This window comes from Brassica napus, chromosome C6 (assembly GCF_020379485.1).
Source record: "Brassica napus cultivar Da-Ae chromosome C6, Da-Ae, whole genome shotgun sequence".
In the NCBI taxonomy this organism is placed as follows: domain Eukaryota; kingdom Viridiplantae; phylum Streptophyta; class Magnoliopsida; order Brassicales; family Brassicaceae; genus Brassica; species Brassica napus.
Genome location: NC_063449.1, coordinates 47,741,505 through 47,754,108, shown reverse-complemented (window position 1 = coordinate 47,754,108; position 12,604 = coordinate 47,741,505).

Below are 12,604 nucleotides of genomic sequence, written 5' to 3'. Positions count from 1 at the left end.
CACTTAAGATCATATGCTTCAGTATATAGAGCATTTACCAAAAAAATCAATATTTTCGTAGGGGTTTAGTTTAACACATAGATTTTGAGAAAAATTCAAAAATATGAAAATACTGTTTTAATGCATATTTGCATCCTTCAGTAACATATTATAATGTTCAAAGTGGTCTGGAATTTTTGTTGTCTCCGTTTCTCTAGAAAATAGCGATTTTATAGTGGTTAATCCACCAATTTAGGGAGTATTATGAAATTTTACTAGATTAATTGACAAAATATTAAAGAAATGCTCATTTACCATGAAAAAGAGTTTAATATACATTAATAAAAATGTAGAATGGGATTAGAAATTTTAATACAACACTTAAGATCATATGCTTCAGTATATAGAGCATTTACCGAAAAATTCAATATTTTCGTAGGATAGATTTTGAAAAAATTTCTAAAATATGAAAATACTGTTTTAATGCATATTTGCATCCTTCACTAACATATAATGATGTTCAAAGAGGTATGGAATTTTTGTTGTCTCTGTTTCTCTAGAAAGTAACGATTTTATAGTGGTTAGTTCACCAATTTAGGGAGTATTATGAAATTTTACTAAATTAATTGAAACAAAATTAAAGAAATGCCCATGTACCATGAAAAAGTGTTTAATATACATTAAAACAAATGTAGAATGAGTTTAGAAATTTTAAAACAACACTTAAGATCATATGCTTCAGTACATAGAGCATTTACCAAAAAATTTAATATTTTCGTGAGGGTTAACACATAGATTTTGAGAAAAATTCAAAAATATAAAAATACTGTTTTAAAGCATAGTTGCATCCTTCACTAACATATAATGTTCAAAGAGATCTGGAATTTTTGTTGTCTCCGTTTCTCTAGAAAATAGCGATTTTATAGTGGTTAATCCACCAATTTAGGGAGTATTATGAAATTTTACTAGATTAATTGACAAAATATTAAAGAAATGCCCATTTACCATGAAAAATAGTTTAATATACATTAATACAAATGTAGAATGGGATTAGAAATTTTAAAACAACACTTAAGATCATATGCTTCAGTATATAGAGCATTTACCGAAAAATTCAATATTTTCGTAGGGGGGTTAACACATAGATTTTGAGAAAAATTCAAAAATATGAAAATACTGTTTTAATGCATATTTGCATCCTTCACTAACATATAATGATGTTCAAAGAGGTTTGGAAGTTTTGTTGTCTTCCTTTCTCTAGAAAATAGCGATTTTATAGTGGTTAGTCCACCAATTTAAGGAGTATTATGAAGTTTTACTAAATTAATTGACAAAAAATTAAAGAAATGCCCATGTACCATGAAAAAGTGTTTAATATACATTAAAACAAATGTAGAATGGGTTTAGAAATTTTAAAACAACACTTAAGATCAAATGTTTTAGTATATAGAGCATTTACCAAAAAATTCAATATTTTCGTGCGGGTTAACACATAGATTTTGAGAAAAATTCAAAAATATAAAAATCCTGTTTTAAAGCATAATTGCATCATTCACTAACATATAATGATGTTCAAAGAGGTCTGGAATTTTTGTTGTCACCGTTTCTCTAGAAAATAGCGATTTTATAATGGTTAATCCACCAATTTAGGGAGTATTATGAAATTTTACTAGATTAATTGACAAAATATTAAAGAAATGCCCATTTACCATGGAAAAGAGTTTAATATACATTAATGCAAATGTAGAATGGGATTAGAAATTTTAAAACAACACTTAAGATCATATGCTTCAGTATATAAAGCATTTACTAAAAAATTCAATATATTCGTAGGGGTTTAACACATAGATTTTGAGAAAAATTCAAAAATATGAAAATACTGTTTTAATGCATATTTGCATCCTTCAGTAACATATTATAATGTTCAAAGTGGTCTGGAATTTTTGTTGTCTCCGTTTCTCTAGAAAATAGCGATTTTATAGTGGTTAGTCCACCAATTTAGGGAGTATTATGAAATTTTACTAAATTAATTGAAACAAAATTAAAGAAATGCCCATGTACCTTGAAAAAGTGTTTAATATACATTAAAACAAATGTAGAATGTGTTCAGAAATTTTAAAACAACACTTAAGAGCATTTACCAAAAAAATCAATATTTTCGTGGGGGTTAACACTTAGATTTTGAGAAAATTTCAAAAATATAAAAATACTGTTTTAATGCATATTTGCATCCTTCGATAACATATTCAAAGAAATCTGGAAGTTTTGTTGTCTCCGTTTCTCTAGAAAATAACGATTTTATAGTGGTTAGTCCACCAATTTGGGAGTATTATGAAATTTTACTAAATTAATTGAAAAAATTAGAGAAATGCCCATGAACCATGCAAAAGTGTTTAATATACATTAAAACAAATGTAGAATGTGTTCAGAAATTTTAAAACAACACTTAAGAGCATTTACCAAAAAAATCAATATTTTCGTGGGGACACATATATTTTGAGAAAATTTCAAAAATATAAAAATACTATTTTAAAGCATAGTTGCATCTTTCACTAACATATAATGATGTTTAAAGAGGTTTGAAACTTTTTTTGTCTCCGTTTCTCTAGAAAATTGCGATTTATAGTGGTTAGTCCACCAATTTAGGGAGTATTATGAAATTTTACTAAAGTAATTGAGAAAATATTAAAGAAATGCCCATGTACGATGAAAAAGAGTTTAATATATGTTAATACAAATGTAGAAAGGGTTTAGAAATTTTAAAACAACACTTAAGATCATATGCTTCAGTATATAGAGCGTTTACCAAAAAATTCAATATTTTCGTGGGTTAACACATAGAATTTGAGAAAAATTCAAGAGATATAAAAATATTGTTTTAATGCATATTTGCATCATTCACTAATATATAATAATGTTCAAAGAGGTGTGGAACTTTTGTTGTCTCGGTTTCTCTAGAAAATAACTATTTTACAGAGGTTAGTTCACGAATTTAGGGTGTATTATAAAATTTTACAAAATTAATTGACAAAAAATTAAAGAAATGCCCATGTACCTTGAAAAAGTGTTTAATATACATTAAAAAAATGTAGAATGTGTTCAAAAATTTTAAAACAACACTTAAGATCATATGCTTCAGTATATAGAGCATTTACCAAAAAAATCAATATTTTCGTGGGGGTCAACACGTAGATTTTCAGAAAAAATAAAAAAATATAAAAATACTGTTTTAAATCATAGTTGCATCATTCACTAACATATAATGATGTTCAAAGAGGTTTGGAATTTTGGCTGTGTCCGTTTCTCCAGAAAATAGCGATTTTATAGTTGTTAGTCCACCAATTTAAAGAGTATCATGAAATTTTACTAAATTAATTGACAAAAAATTAAAGAAATGTCCATGTACCATGAAAAAGAGTTTAATATTCATTAATGCAAATGTAGCATGGGTTTAGAAATTTTAAAATAACACTTAAGATCATACACTTCAGTATATAGAGCATTTACCAAAAAAATTCAATATTTTCGTAGGGGTTAACACATAGATTTTGAGAAAAATTCAAAAATATAAAAATACTGTTTTAATGCATATTTGCATCCTTCACTAACATATAAAGATGTTCAAAGAGGTCTGGAACTTTTGTTGTCTCCGTTTCTCTAGAAAATAACGATTTTATAGTGGTTAGTCCACCAATTTAGGGAGTATTATGAAATTTTACTAAATTAATTGAAAAAAATTAAAGAAATGCCCATGTACTATGAAAAAGTGTTTAATATACATTAAAACAAACGTAGAATGTGTTCAGAAATTTTAAAACAACACTTAAGAGGATTTACCAAAAAAATCAATATTTTCGTGGGAGTTGACCCATAGATTTTGAGAAAATTTCAAAAATATAAAATTACTATTTTAAAGCATAGTTGCATCATTCACTAACATATAATGATGTTCAAAGAGGTTTGAAACTTTTGTTGTCCCCGTTTCTAGAGAAAATAGCGATTTTATAGTGGTTAGTCCACCAATTTAGGGAGTATTATGAAATTGTACAAAATTAATTGACAAAAAATTAAAGAAATACCCACGTACCATGAAAAAGAGTTTAATATACATTAAAACAAAAGTAGAATGGGTTTAGAATTTTAAAACAACACTTTAGATCATATGCTTCAGTATATAGAGCATTTGCCAAAAAATTCAATATTTTCCTGGGGGTTAACACATAGATTTTGAGAAAAATTCAAAAAATATAAAAATACTATTTTAATGCATATTTGCATTCTTCACTAACATATAATGATGTTCACAGAGGTTTGGAATTTTGGTTGTCTCCGTTTATCTAGAAAATAGCGATTTTATAGTTATTAGTCCACCAATTTATGGAGTATCATGAAATTTTACAAAATTAATTGACAAAAAATTAAAAAAATGTCCATGTACCATGAAAAAGAGTTTAATATTCATTAATGCAAATGTAGCATGTGTTTAGAAATTTTAAAACAACACTTAAGATCATATGCTTCAGTATATAGAGCGTCTACCAAAAAAATCAATATTTTCGTAGGGGTGGGTGGACAAATAGATTTTGAGAAAAATACAAAAATATAAAAATACTGTTTTAAAGCATAGTTGCATCATTCACTAACATATAATGATGTTCAAAGAGGTTTGGAACTTTTGTTGTCTCCGTTTCTCTAGAAAATAGCGATTTTATAGCGGTTAGTCTAACAATTTAGGGAGTATTATGAAATTTTACTAAATTAATTGAGAAAAAATTAAAGAAATGCCAATGTACCATGAAAAAGAGTTTAATATACATTAATACAAATGTGGAATGATTTTAGAAATTTTAAAACAACACTTAAGATCATATGCTTCAGTATATAGAGCATTTACAAAAAAAAATCAATATTTTCGTAAGGGTTAACACATAGATTTTGAGAAAAATTCAAAAATATAAAAAATAATGTTTTAAAGCATAGTTGCATCATTCTCTAACATATAATGATGTTCAAAGAGGTTTGGAACTTTTGTTGTCTCCGTTCCTCTAGAAAATAGCGATTTTATAGTGGTTGGTCCACCAATTTATGGAGTATTATGAAATTTTACTAGATTAATTGACAAAATATTAAAGAAATGCCCATTTACCATGAAAAAGAGTTTAATATACATTAATACAAATGTAGAATGAGATTAGAAATTTTAAAACAACACATAAGATCATATGCTTCAGTATATAGAGCATTTACCGAAAAATTCAATATTTTCGTAGGGGTTAACACATAGATTCTGAGAAAAATTCAAAAATATGAAATTACTGTTTTAATGCATATTTGCATCCTTCACTAACATATAATGATGTTCAAAGAGGTGTGGAACTTTTGTTGTCTCGGTTTCTCTAGAAAATAACGATTTTACAGTTGTTAGTCTACCTATTTAGAGAGTATTATGAAATTTTACAAAATTAATTGACAAAAAATTAAAGAAATGCCCATGTACCATGAAAAAGTGTTTAATATACATTAAAACAAATGTAGAATGTGTTCAGAAATTTTAAAACAACACTTAAGATCATATGCTTCAGTATATAGAGCATTTACCAAAAAAATTCAATATTTTCGTGGGGGGTTAACACATAGATTTTCAGAAAAATTCAAAAAATATAAAAATACTGTTTTAAAGCATAGTTGCATCCTTCACTAACATATAATGATGTTCAAAGAGGTTTGAAATTTTGGTTGTCTCCGTTTTTCTAGAAAATAGTGATTTTATAGTTGTTAGTCTTATTAAATTAATTGACAAAAAATTAAAGAAATGTCCATGTACCATGAAAAAGAGTTTAATATTCATTAATGCAAATGTAGCATAGGTTTAGAAATTTTAAAACAACACATAAGATCATATGCTTCAGTATATAGAGCATTTACCAAAACATTCAATATTTTTGTGGGGTGGACAGATAGATTTTGAGAAAAATACAAAAATATAAAAATACTGTTTTAAAGCATAATTGCATCCTTCACTAACATATAATGATGTTCAAAGAGGTTTGGAATTTTTGTTGTCTCTTTTTCTCTAGAAAATTGCGATTTTATAGTGGTTAGTTTAACAATTTAGGGAGTATTATGAAATTTTACTAAATTAATTGACAAAAAATTAAAGAAATGCCAATGTACCATGAAAAAGAGTTTAATATACATTAATACAAATATAGAATGAGTTTAGAAATTTTAAAACAATACTTAAGATCATATGCTTCAGTATATAAAGCATTTACAAAAAAAAATCATTATTTTCGTAGGGGTTAACACATAGATTTTGAGAAAAATTCAAAAATATGAAAAATAATGTTTTAAAGCATAGTTGCATCATTCACTAACATATAATGATGTTCAAAGAGGTTTGGAACTTTTGTTGTCTCCGTTCCTCTAGAAAATAGCGATTTTAAAGTGGTTAGTCCACCAATTTAGGGAGTATTATTAAATTTTACTAGATTAATTGACAAAATATTAAAGAAATGCCCATTTACCATGAAAAAGAGTTTAATATACATTAATACAAATGTAGAATGGGATTAGAAATTTTAAAACAACACTTAAGATCATATGCTTCAGTATATAGAGCATTTACCGAAAAATTCAATATTTTCGTAGGGGTTTAGCACATAGATTTTGAGAAAAATTCAAAAATGTGAGAATACTATTTTAATGCATATTTGCATCCTTCACTAACATATAATGATGTTCAAAGAGGTCTGGAACTTTTGTTGTCTCCGTTTCTCTAGAAAATTGCGATTTTATAGTGGTGAGTCCACCAATTTAGGAAGTATTATGAAATTTTACTATATTAATTGACAAAAAATTAAAGAAATGCCCATGTACCACGAAAAAGAGTTTAATATACATTAAAACAAATTTAGAATGAGTTTAGAAATTTTAAAACAACACTTAAGATCATATGCTTCAGTATATTGAGCATTTACCAAAACATTCAATATTTTCATAGGGGTGGATAGATAGATTTTGAGAAAAATTCAAAAATATAAAAATACTGTTTTAAAGCATAGTTGCATTCTTCACTAACATACAATAATGTTCAAAGAGGTTTGAAACTTTTGTTGTTTCCGTTTCTATAGAAAATAGCGATTTTATAGTGGTTAGTGTAACAATTTAGGGAGTATTATGAAATTTTACTAAATTAATTGACAAATTTAAAGAATTGCCCGTGTACCATGAAAAATAGTTTATATTCAATAATGCAAATGTAGAATGTGTTTAGAAATTTTAAAACAACACTTAAGATCATATACTTCAGTATATAGAGCATTTACCAAAAAATTCAATATTTTCGTTGGGGTTAACACATAAATTTTGAGAAAAATTCAAAAATATAAAAAATATTGTTTTAAAGCATAGTTGCATCCTTCACTAACATATAATGATGTTCAAAGAGGTTTGGAACTTTGTTGTCTCCGTTTCTCTGGAAAATTGTGATTTTATAGTTGTTAGTCCACCAATTTATGGAGTATTATGAAATTTTACCAAATTAATTGACAAAAAATTAAAACAAATGACCAAGTACCATGAAAAAGAGTTTAATATATATTAATACAAATGTAGAATGGGTTTAGAAATTTTAAAACAACACTTAAGATCATATGCTTCAGTATATAGAGTATTTACCAAAAAAAATCAATATTTTCGTTGGGTTAATAAATAGATTTTGAGAAAAATTCAAAAATATAAAAAATATTGTTTTAAAGCATAGTTGCATCCTTCACTAACATATAATGATGTTCAAAGAGGTTTGGAACTTTGTTTGTCTCCGTTTCTCTAGAAAATAGCGATTTTATACTTGTTAGTCCACCAATTTATGGAGTATTATGAAGTTTTACTAAAGGAATTGACAAAATATTAAAGAAATGCCCATGTACCATGAAAACGAGTTTAATATACGTTAATACAAATGTAGAATGAGTTAAGAAATTCTAAAACAACACTTAAGATCATATGCTTCAGTATATAGAGCATTTACCAAAAAATTCAATATTTTGGTCGGGGTTAACAGATAGATTTTGAGAAAAATTCAAAAATATGAAAATACTGTTTTAAAGCATATTTACATCCTTCACTAACATATAATGATATTCAAAGAGGTTTGAAACTTTTTTTGTCTCCGTTTCTCTAAAAAATAGCGATTTTATAGTTGTTAGTTTACCACGTTATGGAGTATTATAAAATTTTACTAAATTAATTGATAAATTTAAAATATTGCTCATGTACCATGGAAAAGAGTTTAATATTCATTAATGCAAATGTAGAATGGGTTTAGAAATTTTAAAACAACACTTAAGATCATATGCTTCAGTATATAGAGCATTTACCAAAAAATTCAATATTTTCGTAGGGGGGGTTAACACATAGATTTTGAGAAAAATTCAAAAATATAAAAATAATGTTTTAAAGCATAGTTGCATTCTTCACTAATATATAATGATGTTCAAAGAGGTTTGGAACTTTTGTCGTCTCCGTTTCTCTGGAAAATTGTGATTTTATAGTTGTTAGTCCACCAATTTATGGAGTATTATGAAATTTTACTAAATTAATTGACAAAAAATTAAAGAAATGACCAAGTACCATGAAAAATAGTTTAATATATATTAATACAAATGTAGAATGTGTTTAGAAATTTTAAAACAACACTTATGATCATATGCTTCAGTATATAGAGTATTTACCAAAAAAATCAATATTTTCGTTGGGGTTAACACATAGATTTAGAGAAAAATTCAAAAATATAAAAAATATTGTTTTAAAGCATAGTTGCATTCTTCACTAACATATAATGATGTTCAAAGAGGTTTGGAACTTTGCTTGTCTCCGTTTCTCTAGAAAATAGCGATTTTATAGTTGTTAGTCCACCAATTTATGGAATATTATGAAATTTTACTAAAGTAATTGACAAAATATTAAAGAAATGCCCATGTACCATGAAAACGAGTTTAATATACTTTAATACAAATGTAGAATGGGTTTAGAAATTATAAAACAACACTTAAGATCATATGCTTCAGTATACAGAGCATTTACCAAAAAATTCAATATTTTGGTCGGGGTTAACAGATAGATTTTGAGAAAAATTCAAAAATATGAAAATACTGTTTTAAAGCATATTTGCATCCTTCACTAACATATAATGATGTTCAAAGAGGTTTGGAACTTTTGTTGTCTCTGTTTCTCTAAAAAATAGCGATTTTATAGTGGTTAGTTTACCAAGTTAGGGAGTATTATAAAATTTTACTAAATTAATTGACAAAAAATTAAAAAAATGACCAAGTACCATGAAAAAGAGTTTAATATATATTAATAAAAATGTAGAATGGGTTTAGAAATTTTTAAACAACACTTAAGATCATATGCTTCAGTATATAGAGCATTTACCAAAAAATTCAATATTTTCGTACGGGTTAACACATAGATTTTGAGAAAAATTCAAAAATATAAAAATAATGTTTTAAAGCATAGTTGCATCCTTCACTAACATATAATGATGTTCAAAGAGGTTTGAAACTTTTGTTGTCTCCGTTTCTCTGGAAAATTGTGATTTTATAGTTGTTAGTCCACCAATTTATGGAGTATTGTTTAATTTTACTAAATTAATTGACAAAAAATTAAAGAAATGACCAAGTACCATGAAAAAGAGTTTAATATATATTAATACAAATGTAGAATGGGTTTAGAAATTTTAAAACAACACTTAAGATCATATGCTTCAGTATATAGAGCATTTACCAACAAAATCAATATTTTCGTTGGGGTTAACACATAGATTTTGAGAAAAATTCAAAAATATAAAAAATCCTGTTTTAAAGCATAGTTGCATCCTTCACTAACATATAATGATGTTCAAAGAGGTTTGGAACTTTGTTTGTCTCCGTTTCTATAGAAAATAGCGATTTTATAGTTGTTAGTCCACCAATTTACGGAGTATTATGAAATTTTACTAAATTAATTGACAAAAAATTAAAGAAATGACCATGTACCATGAAAACAAGTTTAATATACATTAATACAAATGTAGAATGTGTTTAGTAATTTTAAAACAACACTTAAGATTATATGCTTCAGTATATAGAGCATTTACCAAAAAAATCAATATTTTCGTCGAGGTTAATAGATAGATTTTGAGAAAAATTCAAAAATCTGAAAATTCTGTTTTAAAGCATATTTGCATCCTTCACTAACATATAATGATGTTCAAAGAGGTTTGGAACTTTTGTTGTCTCCGTTTCTCTAGAAAATAGCGATTTTATAGTGGTTAGTTTAATAAATTAGGGAGTATTATAAATTTTTCTAAATTAATTGACAAAATTAAAGAATTGTCCATGTACTATGAAAAAGAGTTTAATATTCATAAATGCAAATGTAGAATGGGTTTAGAAATTTTAAAACAACACTTAAGATCATATGCTTCAGTATATAGAACTTTTGTTGTCTCTGTTTCTCTAGAAAATAGCGATTTTATAGTTGTTAGTCCACCAATTTATGGAGTATTATGAAAATTTACTAAATTAATTGACAAAAAATTAAAAAATGTCCATGTACCATGAAAAAGAGTTTAATATACATTAATACAAACGTAGAATGAGTTTAAAAATTTTAAAACAACACTTAAGATCATATGCATCAGTATATAGAGCATTTACCAAATAATTCAATATTTTAAAACAACAGTTAATACATAGATTTTGAGAAAAATTCAAAAATATAAAAATATTGTTTTAAAGCATAGTTGCATCATTCACTAACATATAATGATGTTCAAAGAGGTTTGAAACTTTTGTTGTCTCCGTTTCTCTAGAAAATAGCGATTCATAGTGGTTAGTCCACCAATTTAGGGAGTAATATGAAATTTTACTAAATTAATTGACAAAATATTAAAGAAGTGTCCATGTACCATGAAAAAGAGTTTAATATACATTAATACAAATGTAGAATGGGTTTAGAAATTTTAAAACAACACTTAAGATCATATGCTTCAGTATATAGAGTATTTACCGAAAAATTCAATATTTTCGTAGGGGTTGTTAACACATAGATTTTGAGAAAAATTCAAAAATATGAAAATACTCTTTTAATGCATATTTGCATCATTTACTAACATATAATGATGTTCAAAGAGGTCTGAAACTTTTGTTGTCTCCGTTTCTCTAGAAAATAGCGATTTTATAGTGGTTAGTCCACCAATTTAGGGAGTATTATCAAATTTTGCTAAATTAAAGAAATGCCCATGTACCATGAAAAAGAGTTTAATATACATTAAAACAAATGTAGAACGAGTTTAGAAATTTTAAAACAACACTTACGATCATATGCTTCAGTATATAGAGCATTTACCAAAACATTCAATATTTTCATAGGGATGGACCGATAGATTTTGAGAAAAAAATCAAAAATATTAAAATACTGTTTTAAAGCATAGTTGCATCCTTCACTAACATATAATGATGTTCAAAGAGGTTTGGAACTTTTGTTGTCTCCGTTTCTCTAGAAAATAGCGTTTTGATAATGGTTAGTCCACCAATTTAGGGAGTATTATGAAATTTTACTAAATTAATTGACAAAATATTAAAGAAATTCTCATGTACCATTAAAAAGAGTTTAATATACATTAATACTAATGTATAATGAGTTTAAAAATTTTAAAACAACACTAAAGATCATATGCTTCAGTATATAGAGCATTTACCGAAAAATTCAATATTTTTGTAGTGGTTAACACATAGATTTTGAGAAAAAAATCAAAAATATAAAAATAATGTTTTAATGCATAGTTGCATCCTTCACTAACATATAATGAAGGTCAAAGAGGTTTGGAAGTTTTGTTGTCTCCGTTTCTCTAGAAAATTAGCGATTATATAGTAATTAGTTCACCAATTTATGGAGTATTATAAAATTTTACTAAATTAATTGACAAAAAATTAAAAAGATGTCCATGTACCATGAAAATTAGTTTAATATACATTAATACAAATGTAGAATGTGTTTAGAAATTTTAAAACAACACTAAAGATCATAGGCTTCAGTATATAGAACATTTACCAGAAAACTCAATATTTTCGTAGAGGTTAAACACATAGATTTTTAAAATATAAAAATATTATTTTAATGCATAGTTGCATCATTCACTAACATATGATGAAGGTCAAAGAGGTTTAGAACTTTTTTTGTCTCCGTTTTTCAAGAAAATTGCGATTTTATAGTGGTTATTCCACAAATTTAGGGAGTATTATGAAGTTTTACTATATTAATTGACAAAAAATTAAAACGATGCTCATGTACCTTGAAAGAGAGTTTAATATACATTAATACGAATGTTGAATGTCTTTAGAAATTTTGAAACAACACTAAAGATCATATGCTTCAGTATATAGAGCATTTACTAAAAAATTCAATATTTTCGTTGAGGTTAACACATAGATTTTTTCAAAAATGGAAAAATATATAAATAATGTTTTAATGCATAGTTGCATCATTCACTAACATATGATGAAACTCAAAGAGTTTTGGAACTTTTGATGTCTCCGTTTCTCTAGAAAATAACGATATGGTGGTTAGCCACCAATTT